The sequence below is a fragment of the Solanum stenotomum genome, chromosome 9 (genome assembly GCF_019186545.1).
Source record: "Solanum stenotomum isolate F172 chromosome 9, ASM1918654v1, whole genome shotgun sequence".
Taxonomy (NCBI): domain Eukaryota; kingdom Viridiplantae; phylum Streptophyta; class Magnoliopsida; order Solanales; family Solanaceae; genus Solanum; species Solanum stenotomum.
Window position 1 is genome coordinate 10,234,981 of NC_064290.1, and position 15,944 is coordinate 10,250,924.

A 15,944-nucleotide genomic window follows, 5' to 3' on the forward strand; every position below is an offset into this window, starting at 1 on the left:
GCCACACCACCGGAGGAATACCGGGAATGGCTAAGGTAACGGTCTTAGAAAAGCAATCTAAAACAGCGCGATAAGGGGATAACCAATCCATGCCCAGAATCACATCAAAATCAACCATGTCAAGCAATATAAGGTCAGCCCGGGTGTCACACCCCTGGATAGTAACTAAGCAAGATCGAAATACCTGATCCACTACTAAAGACTCACCCACGGGGGTCGACACACGCAACGGCGCTACCAGAGGCTCAGACATCAAACTCAATCGAGAGGCATAGTAGACAGAAACATACGAAAAAGTAGAGCCTGGATCAAATAAAGCCAAGGCGGGCTGCTGGCATAATAACACTGTACCTGTGATCACATCGTCCGAGGTCTCAGCATCTGCTCTAGCTGGAGCTGCATAAAAGTGGGCCTGGACTCCCCTACCCTGTGCATCGACTCTGCCCCCTAATCTGCCTCCTCGGGGACCACCCCGTATACCCTGGTGACCACCCCTACGGTCCTGTCCCTGGCCTCTGCCTCTAGCTGGAGGTGCTGGCGCATGCCTAGCTGCCTGTGGAGCGGGTAAGGCTAACCTGCGATGGGGACACTCACGGGCCCAATGATCTAACTCTCCACACTCATAACACCCCTGGGATCGTCGACTGAGAGGTGAAGGTCAGCTACCCCGGCCAGAAGAACCCATCTGTGAATTATCTCGGCCCCGACTAGGACAGACACTAAAACCAATATGGCGGTGCTGATCACCCTCCGATGCCTGGAGAGAGGCCTAGAAGGGCTACTAGACTGACCCGACTGAAACCTCTGCTGAGATCTATCATAAGACTCTCGGGGTCTGAAACGGCGCCTATCATGGCTATCCTCCTGTCTAGCTCTCTTGCCGCTGCCCCCTTGGGCCTCGCGACGGAGCTGCTCGATAGTGCGGACATGGTCCACTATATCCAGAAATGAGCGGCCCGGTGAGACTAAAGATTGAGTCTCAATCCGCAACTGTAGTCTCAAACCCGAACAAAACAACGAACCCTCTCCTCCTCAGTAGGTAATATCATGGCGGCATGCCTGGAGAGCTCGTGAAATCGGGCCTCATACTCTGATACTGTCATGGAGCCCTGCTCTAACCGAGCAAACTGATCTCTGAGCTGATCTTTGATGCTCCTGGGAATAAATCGGGCCAAGAAGGCCTCTGAAAACTTAGTCCATGTGACCGGTGGAGACCTAGCTATCCTGGTCTCTAAGTATGTACGCCACCACTGCCTGGCGGGACCGTCTAACTGGTAAGCGGTGAAGTTTGCTCCTCTCGACTCCACTAAACCCAAAGTCTGTAGCCGCTCGCGGCAAGTAAGTAGAAACTCGTGGGCATCCTCCCCCACTGCCCTAGAAAACCTCGGCGGTGATAGTCTAAGGAACACCCCGAGCATCTTCTGCTCCCGTAGTGGCATGATACCCTCCGAATCGTCAAGCTGAACAACCGGTGTCGCTAGCTGCTGAACAACCGGTACCGCTGGTGTAGGCTAGCCCTGCGATACTGGAACGGCTGGAGCTGGGGCCTGCTGCATACCCTCAATGGCTGCTAGTATTTGTACGAGCATCGCCTGTATATCTGGAGCTGCCACAGGCTCGGGCGGTGGCTGGGCTGGTCCCGGGCCCATCGGTTGCTGCTGTGCTGGAGCTGCTGGTGGCTCTATCACCGGCTCCGGAGTTTGCTCTCGGTCCTGGGCTGGTGCTGTAGCTCTGGCACGACCTCGAGGTCGGCCTCTACCCCTAGCTGGGGCCCTACCACGCGTGCGAGCCATCCCTATAAAAGAGTGGTACAAGTAAGATTTTCAGAAATCGATAATACACACAATGCACGACAGTGATACAAAAGCAATACGTTCCTAAAGACATCCTGTAGCCTCTCGAATATAAGTAACGGACGTCTCCGTACCGATCTGCAGGACTCTACTAGACGTTAGCTTTGTACAAGTGAGACTGACGAACCTGGGCTCTGATACCAATTTGTCACGACCCGATTTATCAAGTCATGATGGCACCTACTATAACCCGCCAGCAGGTAAGCCAACCCGTAACCCGAAACAACAAGTAATGGGTCTGAGGGTAGAAATTAGACAAGAGTAGGAAAATAACAATATAAACAGGGGAAGCAACCCAAAACATATATACAAATAAAAATCCCTCCCAGAACCTGGAAGTAACCAGTACAGAGCTACTACAAAATGAGTACAAGTCCCAAAACTGGACAACAGAGACTGGACTGTCTCCAAAGGTAAAAGACAAGTTTATATATACAGATGGAGACTGAAATAGTACAAAACGCCGTGTGCTCACCCACGTCTCCGGATAAGTCTACTCCAAGCTCGATCAACGCTGGCTACTAGTGCTCGGACCTGCATCACAAAATAGATGCAGAGCGTAGCATGAGTACCAAAACAACAGGTACCCAGTAGGAATCATAGGCCAACTGAGTAAGATAAGCAAAAGTGAACTGAAATGCAAATAAAGGGTCACATCAAGTGCAAAGAGTAGTAAATGTGGGTATTTACACGAGCGTACATGCAACAAAGTCAAGTAATCTAACTAACTCCGTCGGGCCCCCATAAATCCGATGGGTACGCTCGTGCACAATAAAAGAAACCACCTGCACGGACCCCCATAAGCCCGGCAGATGCACCGGCAGTTGAAGTAAAATAATGGAGCTAGAAGGTCTATCACAATATTACCAATTTCTGGACTTTTAACTGAACCATTCCCAATCATATTCCAGGATCTCATTACGTCCCGGACTTTAATTGGAATCTCTCCAACCTCCAAAACCTCAACCTACAGATGAGAGTAATCAAGACTAAACTGAAGCTTTAGTGAGGAATTGGGAAGACACCACGTGTAAGCTGGACCACGGACTCGAACCGGGTACTATAGCTAATGAGTCAACCTATATGGGCTGGACCACGGACTCGAACCGGGTGCTGTAGCCAAAAGTCGGGCACGGGTGGGCTGGACCACGGACTCTAACCGGGTACTGTAGCCAAAACCAGATCACAGGTAAGCTGGACCACGGACTGTAACCGGGTACTGTAGCTAAGCCTGGACATAAGTAAGCTGGACCATGGACTCTAACCGAGTACTGTAGCTAATAGAAAAGCAGGACATTATGGATACAAGGTCATAAGCTGAGTTACCGTCTAGCTAAGGCTCAGACTATCAGACTCAAGTCTGCTATATCAGTCTACAAGGAGCTGACCGTCCGAAACGACGTTGGAAAAAGTTCTACTGCCCAACGACATCTGAAACCTCGCAAGTCTTTGGCAACACTAGTCTAAGCCTAGACTAAGGCCAAATATACTTCAAATCAATATTATCATATACACCACAAAGAATGGATGTTCGATAATATCAAGAGACATGTTGTCATAATCCAACACTTTCCCGAAATAAGGTCTAAGGCAGGAATTATAGAAATTTAGCATGCTCGACACCCGAACCCCTCCATACTCAAGCAAATCAATAAACAAATGCCTAAACATGCTCAATCTCACGAGAGAAAGCCATAGCCTACCTAAAAGCTGACCACGCGTGCTCCAACTCACGGTACCGGATCTTTTCCCCTCCGAACGGTCTCCAAATGCTTCCCCACTAACAAAAGGTTAATCACCTCGTCATTACGAATATATTGACACTAAAATTATATTTTTCGGAGACGGACCCAAAATCGGGTCTAAAACGGGATTGTGGGACCCACAATTGGAATCCCGAAAACGAATTTGTGAAAACGTCCCAAATACCTTACTAAATTAATACCCCAAAATTTAGCACAAACAGATGCCTAAAACATAGCAAATCAGCCACAACAATTAAAATTGGCAGCTCCTTAATCACCAATTTTTGGAAAAACGAGACCCTTCCAACCAAAACAGATTATACCACGACGATCCTTGCGAAAAACTCTACAAGTTAGCCTCAAGAATGACTTAAAACGGACCTAAGATGATCAAGATCTCACATTTCAAAATTCAACACCAATTCATTCCGAGCATCACTCTAGCAGTGGCTAAATTCGATTCCTTACCTCAAACGAAGCCTCCCCTCGCGTTTCTGAGATCACCTCTAGATTCCCCACGAAATTCTCTTGAAGTTAGCCTTTTGAAGCACCTAATTTGAACTCAAAATGAAGGAGAAATCTTATGTTGAAGATGAGGGAAAAAAATGGACGAAAATCGTCCTAAAATCTGGAAATTTCCAAATTTCCATCCGCTGCCACGTGGCATCGCGTGGCTCTGCCACGTCACCGCCGCGTTAGAATTCTACAACCCTTTAAACTTAAATTTCGATGTTCCGGACTCGTTCGGAGTCGGAAAAATACAAACCTTATATGGAATCTGATTGGAAACGATATTTCGGACTCAACGGTGAAGGTGGAATTTCCATTTGGAGGTTGGTTCGATGAAAAGTGGGTCCCACACCCTGTATCATTTTGAGCCAAATTCCACAACTGCCATCTAAAGCCTCGGGAAGTGAACAAAGGGTCGTTCTAGACCAAAATCGATATTCCGAAACTAACCTAGCTGTCAGAATTTTCATCTGAGCACGACTTCCAAGTAGGTTGACCAAAGTCAACTTTTCAAGTTATAAAAATCTCCAAAACAGGGAAATGGGCCTAAAACCCAAACGAACAACCAGGCGACCGAACAGTCAGTGCCAGCAAGTCATAAATGACTTGGGGTCGCTACAGGAACGCTATATACGAGGGAAAGAATTCTTTAATTTAAAAATGACTTGGAGGGTCATTACATGGACGTGTAGATGGACGAGGACGAGGACGTGGAGGGCTTAGAGGTAGAGCACAAGGACGTGCTCTAGGACGTGGAAGGGTTAGAGGTAGAGCAAGAGGACGTACTCTAGGACGTGGCGCCAGTGGTATACCTATTCCTCCAGACATCGATTCACAATCTGATTATAAGTGAGTCTTAGCATTGCATTAATTGGCAGACCCCTGGCTGACTTAAGAAGACCATTGAATGTCTCAGAACTATTTGTTGTCAGTATTCCCCATCTCATATCTCCATCCCTGTGCAATGTCCATTTGTCAAGATCATTCTTCATTAACCACACATACGCTTCCGAGTTAATCTCCTTGATCATCTCCATTTTTTTCAAAAACTTTTTCTCCTGACTGTGATTTGCAGCTGCCCATAAAAGGTTGTTCAAAGTAACATTTTTGAATTTTTTAAAAAAATTGGCCTTCAAATGTCTTAAAAAAATTATAGAAGCCAAATGGGACCTGCCAATTAGGAGAATTATACACGAATGACAGTATTCCGTGATGCTTATCTAAAATATATGCTACATCTCTACGACCCTTGACAACGTGCAAGTGCAAATGATCCAAAAATAAACTCCACGTCTCCATGCTCTCATTCGCAACTATTGCAAATGTCAAAGGTAATATTGAGCCGTTACCATCCGTTGCAATCACAATCAACAACTTGATATCATATTTTTCATAGACATGTGTTCCGTCGATCGATATAATAGGACGACAAAACACAAACCCATCAATGCATGGTTTAAAAATCCAGAACACATAGTTGAATATATCTTCAATGACATCAACACGCCACTCTGTTTTTCATTCAACTATTGTTCCGGGATTGAAGTGTTTCAAAGCTTCCATGAACCTCGGTAACTCGGCAAAAGAACCCTCTCAAGTACCATAGACTTTTTCAAAAGCCCGCTTGCGACCAAGATAAACTTTTCTTCTGCTTATCGAAATGCCATATGTTTTAAGAACGGTTGTTTGACAGTCTTTGATGGGAAACCTGAAAAGTAAAAGTAATATTAATTATCAAATAAAAAATGAATATTTTCTTATTAAAGAAAAATCATCTAAGGATAAAATAGTACCTTGGCGTTTTTTCTATATCAACACGGAGGACGTTAGCAATCATCTCAACATCCAAGTTGAAATGTCCATCGCGGCACGTACCCATATCACTTGTCTGTTCTTTCATGTATCTTCCAACTTTCCACATGTTAGTATGTTTATCATTAAAAGAAGTTAGCCTAAATCGACATCCTTGTTCTACACGCCTGCAAACAAGTCGCCATGATTTCTTTGTCGATTTAATAACAAAGTACTCCCTCGCTATCTTTAAATGTAGAAGCTTAACTGCTCTTTGCAACTGCTTCTTTGAATTGAATAACATGCATTTTTCAATATAAATAGCACCACTCATGAAATCTTCCGGTTCACATCACGTACGTTGTGATGAATATTCATCATGTGTATCGCCGAATATATTTAGACCATCTGGGAGATGATCAAGATAATGAATTTCATGATTACGAAACGGACTCATAGACATTGGTCTTGGCGACCGATTGGGCATTAAAAAATCATCATCACTAGATGATGCCTCAAATGGAACATTATCTCCTGATTCTTCGGCATTAGGCAAATCATTATTATCACTAGCTGAAAGTGTGCCGTAATTTGAAAGGTCACGATCATCGATATTCACGGAATCAATGGGCTTATCTTGTGTGATATTTTCCCTATATATGTAAAAAAGTATAAATATTTATCTCATGCAATTAACTTACTTAAATAAAAAATCAAGTGTTGGACATATCGATAATCATCTGCATCAAAAGTAGGCGAGACATGAAAATTTGAGGATGTCCCAACATTTTCCGTCATTTCAAAGTGTGAGGACTGACCAAAATAATTATCTAGTCCATAACTTGGAGCAATATTCCTATCTTGTTGAGGTAAACGGTTACAAAATATATAATAATAATAATAATAATAATAACAACAACAACAACAACAATATTAAATCATATAAATTAATAAATAATTGACAAAATCAACAAATAATAATCGAAATATAATTATTGAGCATTATCAGTCACTTTCATTGATAGTTTCGTTCAAATCAAAATCATATCGACCGATAAGAATATTTTGATAATGAGTCATGTTAGGAAAATCAGTAGATTGAGTTATCGGAAATTCATCAACGCTATTACGATTTTCTAATTGGGGATGTTCATCGACCGATAAAGGAGAACGTTGTTGACTAGTCTTAGGCTCCTTCCTAACATAGATTTCAAGTATTGTTAACTTGATTTGATCTATGTAGTCATCTGGAACCCTCAAAAAGTCGGTCAACGATTCGTCATCATAGATAACCCACTCTCCAAAATTTACTTGTCCTTGTGATAAAAATGAAGTAGGGTATTTTTCGACTATAATCAAATTATAAACAGTACTGTTTATACTCATTCGTTTATAAATTGATGAAAGAAATTTATGATATCGGACATTAATTGAATATTTAGCATTGTGTTTGGGAGGAAAATTATAATAAACGGTATTTCCGTCATGTATAATTTCGCCATCCCAATAAATCGAAACTCTAACTTTTGGTTTAGAAGATATTTTTCTTTTTTTGAGATTGAAATGAACAAATATAGAAGAAAAGTTGTTGTAGGTGCTATCAAATAGTTGAACGGATCCTTAAATAGAGATTGGAGGATTTTTCAGAATAAAAAAATAAAAATACATAGTGTAATAATTTTTTCCGTTTTTATGATAGGTCAAATCAATATAATTGTATGACAAACACTGCAAAAACGTGATCCTCTTTGTAAAGTGGAATTTTTTCTTCCACTTTGTAAAGTGAAAGAAAAAGTTCCACTTTACAAAGTGTAAGAAAAACTTACACTTTATAAAGTGTAAGAAAAAGTTTCATTTTATAAAGTGTAGTAGTTCCGTTATATATTAAAATATACACGTTATGAGACTAACGAAAAACGTTTAGAATATTAGATAAAGTGGAATTTTTTCTTCCACTAAGCCTATTTTAGTTACTTACTAAAGTAGTGGCTTATTTTGGTCACTTTTATGTTTTTGTGGCTTATTTAGGTTCCAGCTCCGAGTAGAGAAGACACTTATATACAAGAATAGTTTATATTTAACGTGCCACGCAAAATTAATTGACAGGCCAATAGTGTAACGTCACGTGTCAAAATATATCTTGTCCAATCAAATATGACCACGTTACTGCTTTAATTTGATTGATTAGTGATTCAAATCAACTAATCAAATCAAAGAAAGAGAGTGTAATCCAACTTACTAGTTGTCTTTTTCAAGCTGCAATTATTTAAGAGTTCAAACTTCTTAAGATTTAGACTGAAATTGAAAATTAATCTCAAAGGTCATTAAATTTCTTTCAAGATTACATACATAGATTTTAGTTTGAATTTTGTTTCCTGAATTGTTTGATAGAAAACTAACATATTTAGAAATTATATTAATAATAATTGTATGATAATGAACACATTTTAGAAAAAATTGAATTACCTACGGTTCAAAATTTGTTAAACTATGTAATTAGTAAAAGGATCTCAGAGAACAATTCTAAAAAAAAATATTAAAAGTAACAGCTGATATATTCTTTTTGTATGTGAGAGTGATAAATTTTTCAGAAAGAAAACAAGTAAAAGGTTTGATATTTTTTCCTTATCCATGTTGAGTATGATTTTTGCCTCCCTAGGTAGATCCTGCATTGTTATATAAATTAATCTTTCACTGTCTATAAAATAAAAAAACTTGGTTAGCTAATAATATATCCTTACTTTTTATTTTAAAAAATCTTTTAGTTTTACTTAGGTTAAAGAAAATGATTTACGCGTATTAGATATTAATGTTAATCTTTAAAAAAAACGTAGACATTGAAAAAATTGTGAGATTCTTCAAGATGTGTTCTATTCTAATTGGAACTCTACAAGATATGCTCGATTCCAATTAGGATTTTGGCTTCTTTACCCTAAACCCTATTTTATGCATATATAAAGGATATAATATGTTCTTTTGAAAAGGTATCCATGAATATTTCGCAATTTCATGAAATATTACAAAGATCAATGGCATTAAATAAATTTCAAAAAAGTCTAAAGCATCCTAGTTTGAGAAAAACGCTACTAAAGGAATTATGAAAATCAAGTTCAAATCATCCTAGTTCGAGAAATACACCGCTAACAGCCCTCGAATCATGGAAAAATCCCATGAGAGAAGAATCAAGGGATGAACAGAATTGTACCCACAATATTTATTAATAAAATTATGTTTCTTCATATTTTATTTTTTATTAAAATTTATTTTTTGTGTCACGACCCAGAACGTCGTGAGTGGCACCCACACTAACCCTCCGATGAGAGAACCAAAACTACAGCCCAACTAATCAACTTAACCAAAGTAATACATATTTAAAGCTACGAAAGCAGGTTTAAATAACTATATGATTAATACGGAGTCCCCATAAACTCCAAAGGTTTAAATAAACTAGTCAAACTAATGCGGAAGAACAACCCCTAGAACCTGAAATTCATTGTACCAAAACTCTACTAAAGACAAGTCTAAGAACAAGGGATACAACCCCAAAACTAAACAACACCTTAAACAAATAGTCTGAGTCCGAAAAGAGTGGACTTAAACAAGAAAGATCCATGGCAACCTGAAAGAACTGGCTCACCCTTAAATCCAGTCACGCTCAAAAGTCACTTAGTTGAGTTCTATCAATAGTCGCCTGAAGATGTCATGTACTCAACAAAGAATAAGCAAGTGCAATATCAGTACACAACCACAATGTACTGGTAGGATCACGCGGCTATCCCAATAAGTGAAACATATGCAAGTAACCCCAACATTATAAAACAGGCATATACCGAACATATACAATATTAGTCATCTTTTCAGGACCAATGTAGCATCCCACATTCTCAATAATACACATTGGTTATCAATTTAGAGCAACATACATTCTTCCAATGTCAATCATCATTAGATATGAACGTAATCATCACAGTAGATACACAACACAATTCAATGGTCCTCTCACGGAACCCAATTCAATGATCCTCTCATGGAACCCACACCCAAACTGTTAGCATACCGGTACGTGGTACCCGATCCAATGTTTATGCCGAGACGTGGCAACCGATAGTGTGTTGGAACGTAACACCTAATCCATTCAACAAACCACAATCACAATCACAATGTATATACTCACAACCATACAGCAAGAGGTGATTCATGACATACAATTATTCAATTATCCTCATTTACGATTAGGGTGATCAATAATGCAACATTCACATACATACATGCATTATCATGAGCAATTACAAACATATATCGCACCAACATGAAACCACAACCATCACCTACCTTGAATCCAAGCTTGAATCCCCTAAGGCACTTGAATTTTTCCTTCCGAATTCTTCCTGCTTGTTCGTGGTCTAAAAATATACAATTGACGCAAGGATCATCAATCAAAGGTCTAATTATCCAGACTATAACGAACTTAATAACCCTAGACCAAACCTATGATCCCCATACCCAGATTAGGGTTTTTTCCACCATAATTCTCATATTAAAACCCTCCCCCATCGTTAATTACCCATTAGATTATGTTTTACGGATCAAAAAACGAATTCGTGGAGTTAAAACCTTACCTTAGCCTCAAGAATGGTGGAAAACTGTCAAGAAAACCCCTGGGATCGTTCCTTAGCTCTCAAAGTCGTAAAGTGCAGAATAAAATATTTTTGAGGGTTATTTCTGATTTAAGTCGTGTCTGCCCTGCCATGGCGGGACTAATCCTGCTACAGCGGCCCCGCCCTAGCAGGAATAATTTTGCCACAACGGCTTGCACGGAACCAGTGATAAAATTTAAGAATTTCAAACCCCCATTTCACAACACACATTCATCCCAAGACACTGAGAAAATACCCTTTCACGCTAAGATCAGTTTCGGGAGTTCTACTCACTCGAATTCAATTCCGTAAAGTCGTACAGGTTCCTTAATGTCTTAGATATCTACTCATGTAATCAAATTCATTAATAGATCTCTCATTTGTTATCATATTTCCCTGGACCTCAATGACTCAGATTTCATCCAAATCTGGACTAGGCTAGGAAATCTCAAGTTACTACGAAAAAGTTTTTCTAGTCCAACTCTTTCCCCATTGGCTTTTTCCTAACAACGGAATTTGATCGTTACATTCTGTCACCATTAAAATTTGTCGCAAACAAATACATACGAATTTACTACTAAATAAGTTATAATAAATTACATTCTCACATCATAAATAACAAAAGTACCGAAAAAGATAATCCAAACTCTCACCTTTTATTGTTTTATTATAAATAACCATTTTAATCGACTTTGTTTGTCTATTCTTTATTGTATTTTTTTTATTTTTTATTTTTTAATTATTTTTATTGTGGTTGTTCACAATTTACAGTATGAAACAAAATCTTATATTTTTCTTATGAATCTTGAGGATTTCAGTATATATTTTTATGTTATTCTTTTTTTAAAAAATGTAACACACCACCTTTTTAGATGTTTAAATTAATTCATACATTAGGAGCGAGATTAAAAGAGTCCGTTTGGATTGACTAAAAAAAAGTAATTTTTAAGTTAAAAATAAAAAGTCAAACTGAAATGACTTTTAAGTCAAAAAATAAAAAGTTGGGGAGGCATACTTTTGGGTTTTTGACTTATTTTAAGTTATTTTAAACTTATTTTAAGTCACTTTTGATCTTGCCAAACATTTTCTAACTTATTTTAAGTCATTTTTGATTTATTTTTAAAAAAATATATATTTGTCAAACACTTCCAGAAATAAAAAAACTGACTTAAAAGTAGGTTTGACCAACTTTTAAGTCAATCCAAACACTCTCTAAGAGTGATTAATACGTTAAGAAGGATGTGATATACCGTATTTGAACTGTTAAATGGTCATACTTTAAGTTTTGATTTCAAGCAAGTTATAAAATAATAGTCGGCAAAAGTTATCGTAAAGTACTTTTTGAAATTTGGGGTAAATGATCTCTCCAATCTATAAAGAGTTAGAGGATCCACAACCTATCAAATTAAAGGTCTACAAGTCTAATTTTCAATGTATTAAATTGTTTGTTTATACAATTTCAGAATTGAGAGACATTGATATTTTTGAGATTATACAAGTAAGCAGTGAATTGAGCCCAAGTCGATAGAAATTAATAAAAGGTCATCTTCTTCATTTTTTCCCTCAAAATAACTTTATGAGCCAGAAAATCCCGACTCCCGATGATACAAATAAAAAATAACCCTTAGTTATTGATTTTCTTGGTCTAAGTCCTCAACGAAAGTTATTCTACACATTAATTAAGCTTGTCGCCGTGATATAATATTTGTCCCATCAATTTCATAGTATTATCTCCTTTGGTGTTGGGGCAATAGGAGTTTGGCTATATTTTAAGGTTTCGAGATATATTATGAGCTTAAGATCAAGCTAAGATTTTCCTTTTATCGATTCTAGCTTCGATAAGTCACATATAGTAATTTACGATGAAAATCTATATTTTTTATCAAATTATCATGGTGTCTTATATTCTATGTGTTGATTGCGATCTTGCCATGTTATAGTATCAAGGAAGGTTCCAGAAGAAGTCAATAAGCCTCTTGAAATCACTGAAAAAGGTATGTTAAGAATATTCCCTTCTTTCAACATGTTTCCTTAAAGCTTATGAGTGGCAATGTTCAATACAATTCTCCAATTAAGGAGTTGGGAACGGCCGTATGCGAAACATCACTCAACTTTAGAATCGGGATCGAGTCCATATGAATTGTAGAATGAATTTACTAAAGCTCGTATTTCAAATCACAAGAGTAAACGTGTTGTATAAACATTTATTAAATAGGAGGGGGGTAATGGATTCACCACAACAAAAACATTTTTTAGCGGCAATAAATAGACACATTAATAAAAAGTGCTAAAGTCATTACTAGCATTAGTTAAGTGTCATTTGTCGCAAAGGCTTTAAAGAGATATACAAAGAGTGCTAATTGCCGCTAAAAATACATATTTAATGGCAATTAAGCTATTGTCGTTAATTAATTGCTGCTAAAAATCATTAATTTTTAGATTAAAACTGAAGAAATCAATAGATACATTCAATCTTAAGATCATTTAGTCACTATACAATCAATATCAAACACCCTTCATACCTAGAAGAGAATTTAACTTCCCATAATTAAAGAGAGAGATATTATATCAAAGGAGAATTTCTTTATTCCATTCATCACAATCAATTATATAGTTGTAGTTTACAATATTATGCTTTCCACATATATTATTTAAGTTGGAATAAAGAATTTAACATTGGGGTGGGGATGGAGGTAAATATGACCTCAATATATAACTATAAGGTCTTGTATATGCAAAAAAAAAGTATAATAAAAAGTAAATAGAATTTATTTCTGATAGCTAGTACAAAAATAATAATGACTCTTTTTCCGATAAATAAAAGTTTAAGTTATTACAAGTGAAGTTAATTGGAACACAATAAGAGAAAATACATCCCAATAACCAATTTTCACTCTACTATTTAAGTTATATTCAATTTTTTCAAATTATTTCCTTTATCGCCGATAGTTCAAAATATTTGAAATTTGCTTGCATAAATAATATGTCAAATTTTTCAAAGTTTGGCCTTGACAAACATGACATCAGTATATATCTAAAGAGGTTAAACTTATAAACTATACTTGAAAAGTAATTAAGAAAACATAAGTACATATTGATGATAGCCTGAATAATTAATAATCTTTTATTTACAGTCTACAGAACAAGTAAAAAGGAAATATAGAAGTCTATATATTATAAAGAAAAATTAGTATCATGACTATAAATGAAGAGAAGTATCAACATCAGAGTTTCCAAATTTATGTTTTGGACTAAAACTTGACCAAAACTTTTGTGTTTTCTTAACTCTTAAACCTGTATGATTGTTGTTATTATTCAAGCTAAGTCCAAGTGAAATATTTTGATCTTTTTCATGTGTTATAATTACCCGTTGATCGCGTTGTAATCCTTGATTAGAAGTTACATAATTCTTGTTTGAAATCTTGATCACTTGAGCCTCTGGGAACAATTTTAGTGTCTTGTCCTCTCTTTGTTCTCTTGCTCTTTCTAATTGTCTGAATCTTTCTTGTAAAAGTGCAATGGATGGACCTGCTCCAACATTAGTATCATTATTATTATTATTATTCGGCCTTCCCATCGATCGATTTTAGGAGGGAGGAAAAAAAATGTTTGATATATTTTTGCTTGTTTTGAACAACTTTTTGCATATGTGTGTATATATAGAGGAGAAGTTGTTAGCTTTGTTTATTGAAATTTCAGTCTTGACGTATTAAGGAGGCGAATCGGACGACTAAGGAAGAAAATACAAGAAGAAATGTTATAATTTGATTATGTTATTTTGATGTGTGTTGAAGGCATGATGGAGGATTTTTTTTGGAAGAGGAAAATGGTGAGGAGAAATGTACAAAAGATTGATGTATGTTAGTGTTTGGAAGAGAGTATTTGAAGGATAAAAGGGTTAGGTATTGTTACGTCTGTTTTGCTTTTTTTTAATATGTTTTTGTTTGAGGGGTTGTTAGTTTTATTATTTCTTATCTTATGACTTCACATCCATGATTTATCTTTTGTTGTGATGTAATGGAGAGAGCCATGTACTAAAGACAAACTTTGTACTGGTTATATTTTATGGAGTTTTGCTTGTGTGAATGAACTTATTTTCTTTTTTTTCTGATGATTGTAGGGAGAATTCAATCAAAGATATTGCGGGTATTCATGGAATTAGTCGAGGTGCAGTAAGTTACCTCACTGGTCACATAAATTAATCGTCGAATTAAACCAACAAATGGGTGAATTTCAAGATCGTGCCTTAATGGATCATCAACTTTGCTTCCAGAAAAGCCAAATGTGTAGTTATTCATATAACCAAGACACCGCGATTGTATAGAAACAAAAAATAAAAGCCTTCTAGTTGAACCATATTGCTTTTTTTTTTTCTGATTTAAGTATTGGTTGGCAGAGTTACACGACACAAGTAGAGAAGCCAAGAACTTCGTAAGATTCTTCAAGAGTTAATACGCATGAAAAGTAAATTTAACAGTTAACTCATATTCACTATACAATTTTTTGACGAAAGGATATTAAATTAACCGCCCTTTGCAAGCGTAGCTCAAACCCCATCCAATACTTGTACCAATGGGAAGTAACAAGAAATCCGGAGAAATAAATCAAAGTACATGCAAACTAACTCAAACACCGCAGTTATAAAGCATAGAAAGTACCACAGATCAAGAGCAGAGCCCAGACTCTCAATATTGTTCAGTTGATCTTTTCCTACTCTTGTTAACTACTCTTTATATTTACTTTAAAATAAAAGGTAAAATATGGTTGTCGTTGCATACACAATAAGATACTTTTTTTGTCAATATTTTTGCCTTCATCTTCCTGTTTTTTTCTAGATAATAAAATACTCTTCTCTCTTGATGCATACAGCAGTATTAAATAAAATTAAAGGACTGATGGATATGTCATTGAAAATTGACATGCCTCCAAACACTAAAGTATAAAATTCACAAAAATCTCATTCATTAGAGACAATATATTAGTCATCTATCATGGCATTATGAGCCACAAGTACTGTACATTTGAATATAAGACAAGATTGGGTTGCATGATTTGCATCTCTTTTTGAGACCCCATTCTGTTGGTACTATTTAAGAAAGTTACAGGAACTCCACTTTTCTCTTTTTGACTCACTCGTGTAACCCTACAAGTGGGGTCTGGGAAGGGCGGTGTTACCCCTACCTTGTGAAGGTGGTAGAGACGTTTCTGAAAGGCCCTTGGTTCACTTTGTTTACATTATCTCAAATATTTGGCATCTCTTAAATGCTGAATGAATACATTGAATGTAACCCAAAGTGATCATAAGTTATTCATTATGCAAGTTGATCCAGACAGCATCGTTATCGAAAATAAATAAATAAAATAGAACATAGCACAAAAGAGAACCAAAAAAGTTGTGTGAAGATACC

General features: G+C 37.0%; 1 long non-coding RNA gene across 2 annotated transcripts; it reads right to left on the reverse strand.

Moving 5' to 3' along the window:
* Nucleotides 1-1,525: 1,525 nt before the first annotated feature.
* On the reverse strand, nucleotides 1,526-4,181 carry LOC125876653 (uncharacterized). 2 transcript variants are annotated; one of them, XR_007447519.1, is made up of 4 exons: nucleotides 4,067-4,181; nucleotides 3,557-3,633; nucleotides 2,329-2,387; nucleotides 1,526-1,795 (listed from the first exon to the last, which is right to left on the reverse strand). It is a non-coding gene; the product is annotated as an uncharacterized LOC125876653 (long non-coding RNA). The 2 variants fall into 2 exon arrangements; XR_007447520.1 differs by lacking the exon at nucleotides 3,557-3,633 and having other exon boundaries at nucleotides 4,067-4,179.
* Between the last annotated feature and the right edge of the window lie 11,763 nt (nucleotides 4,182-15,944).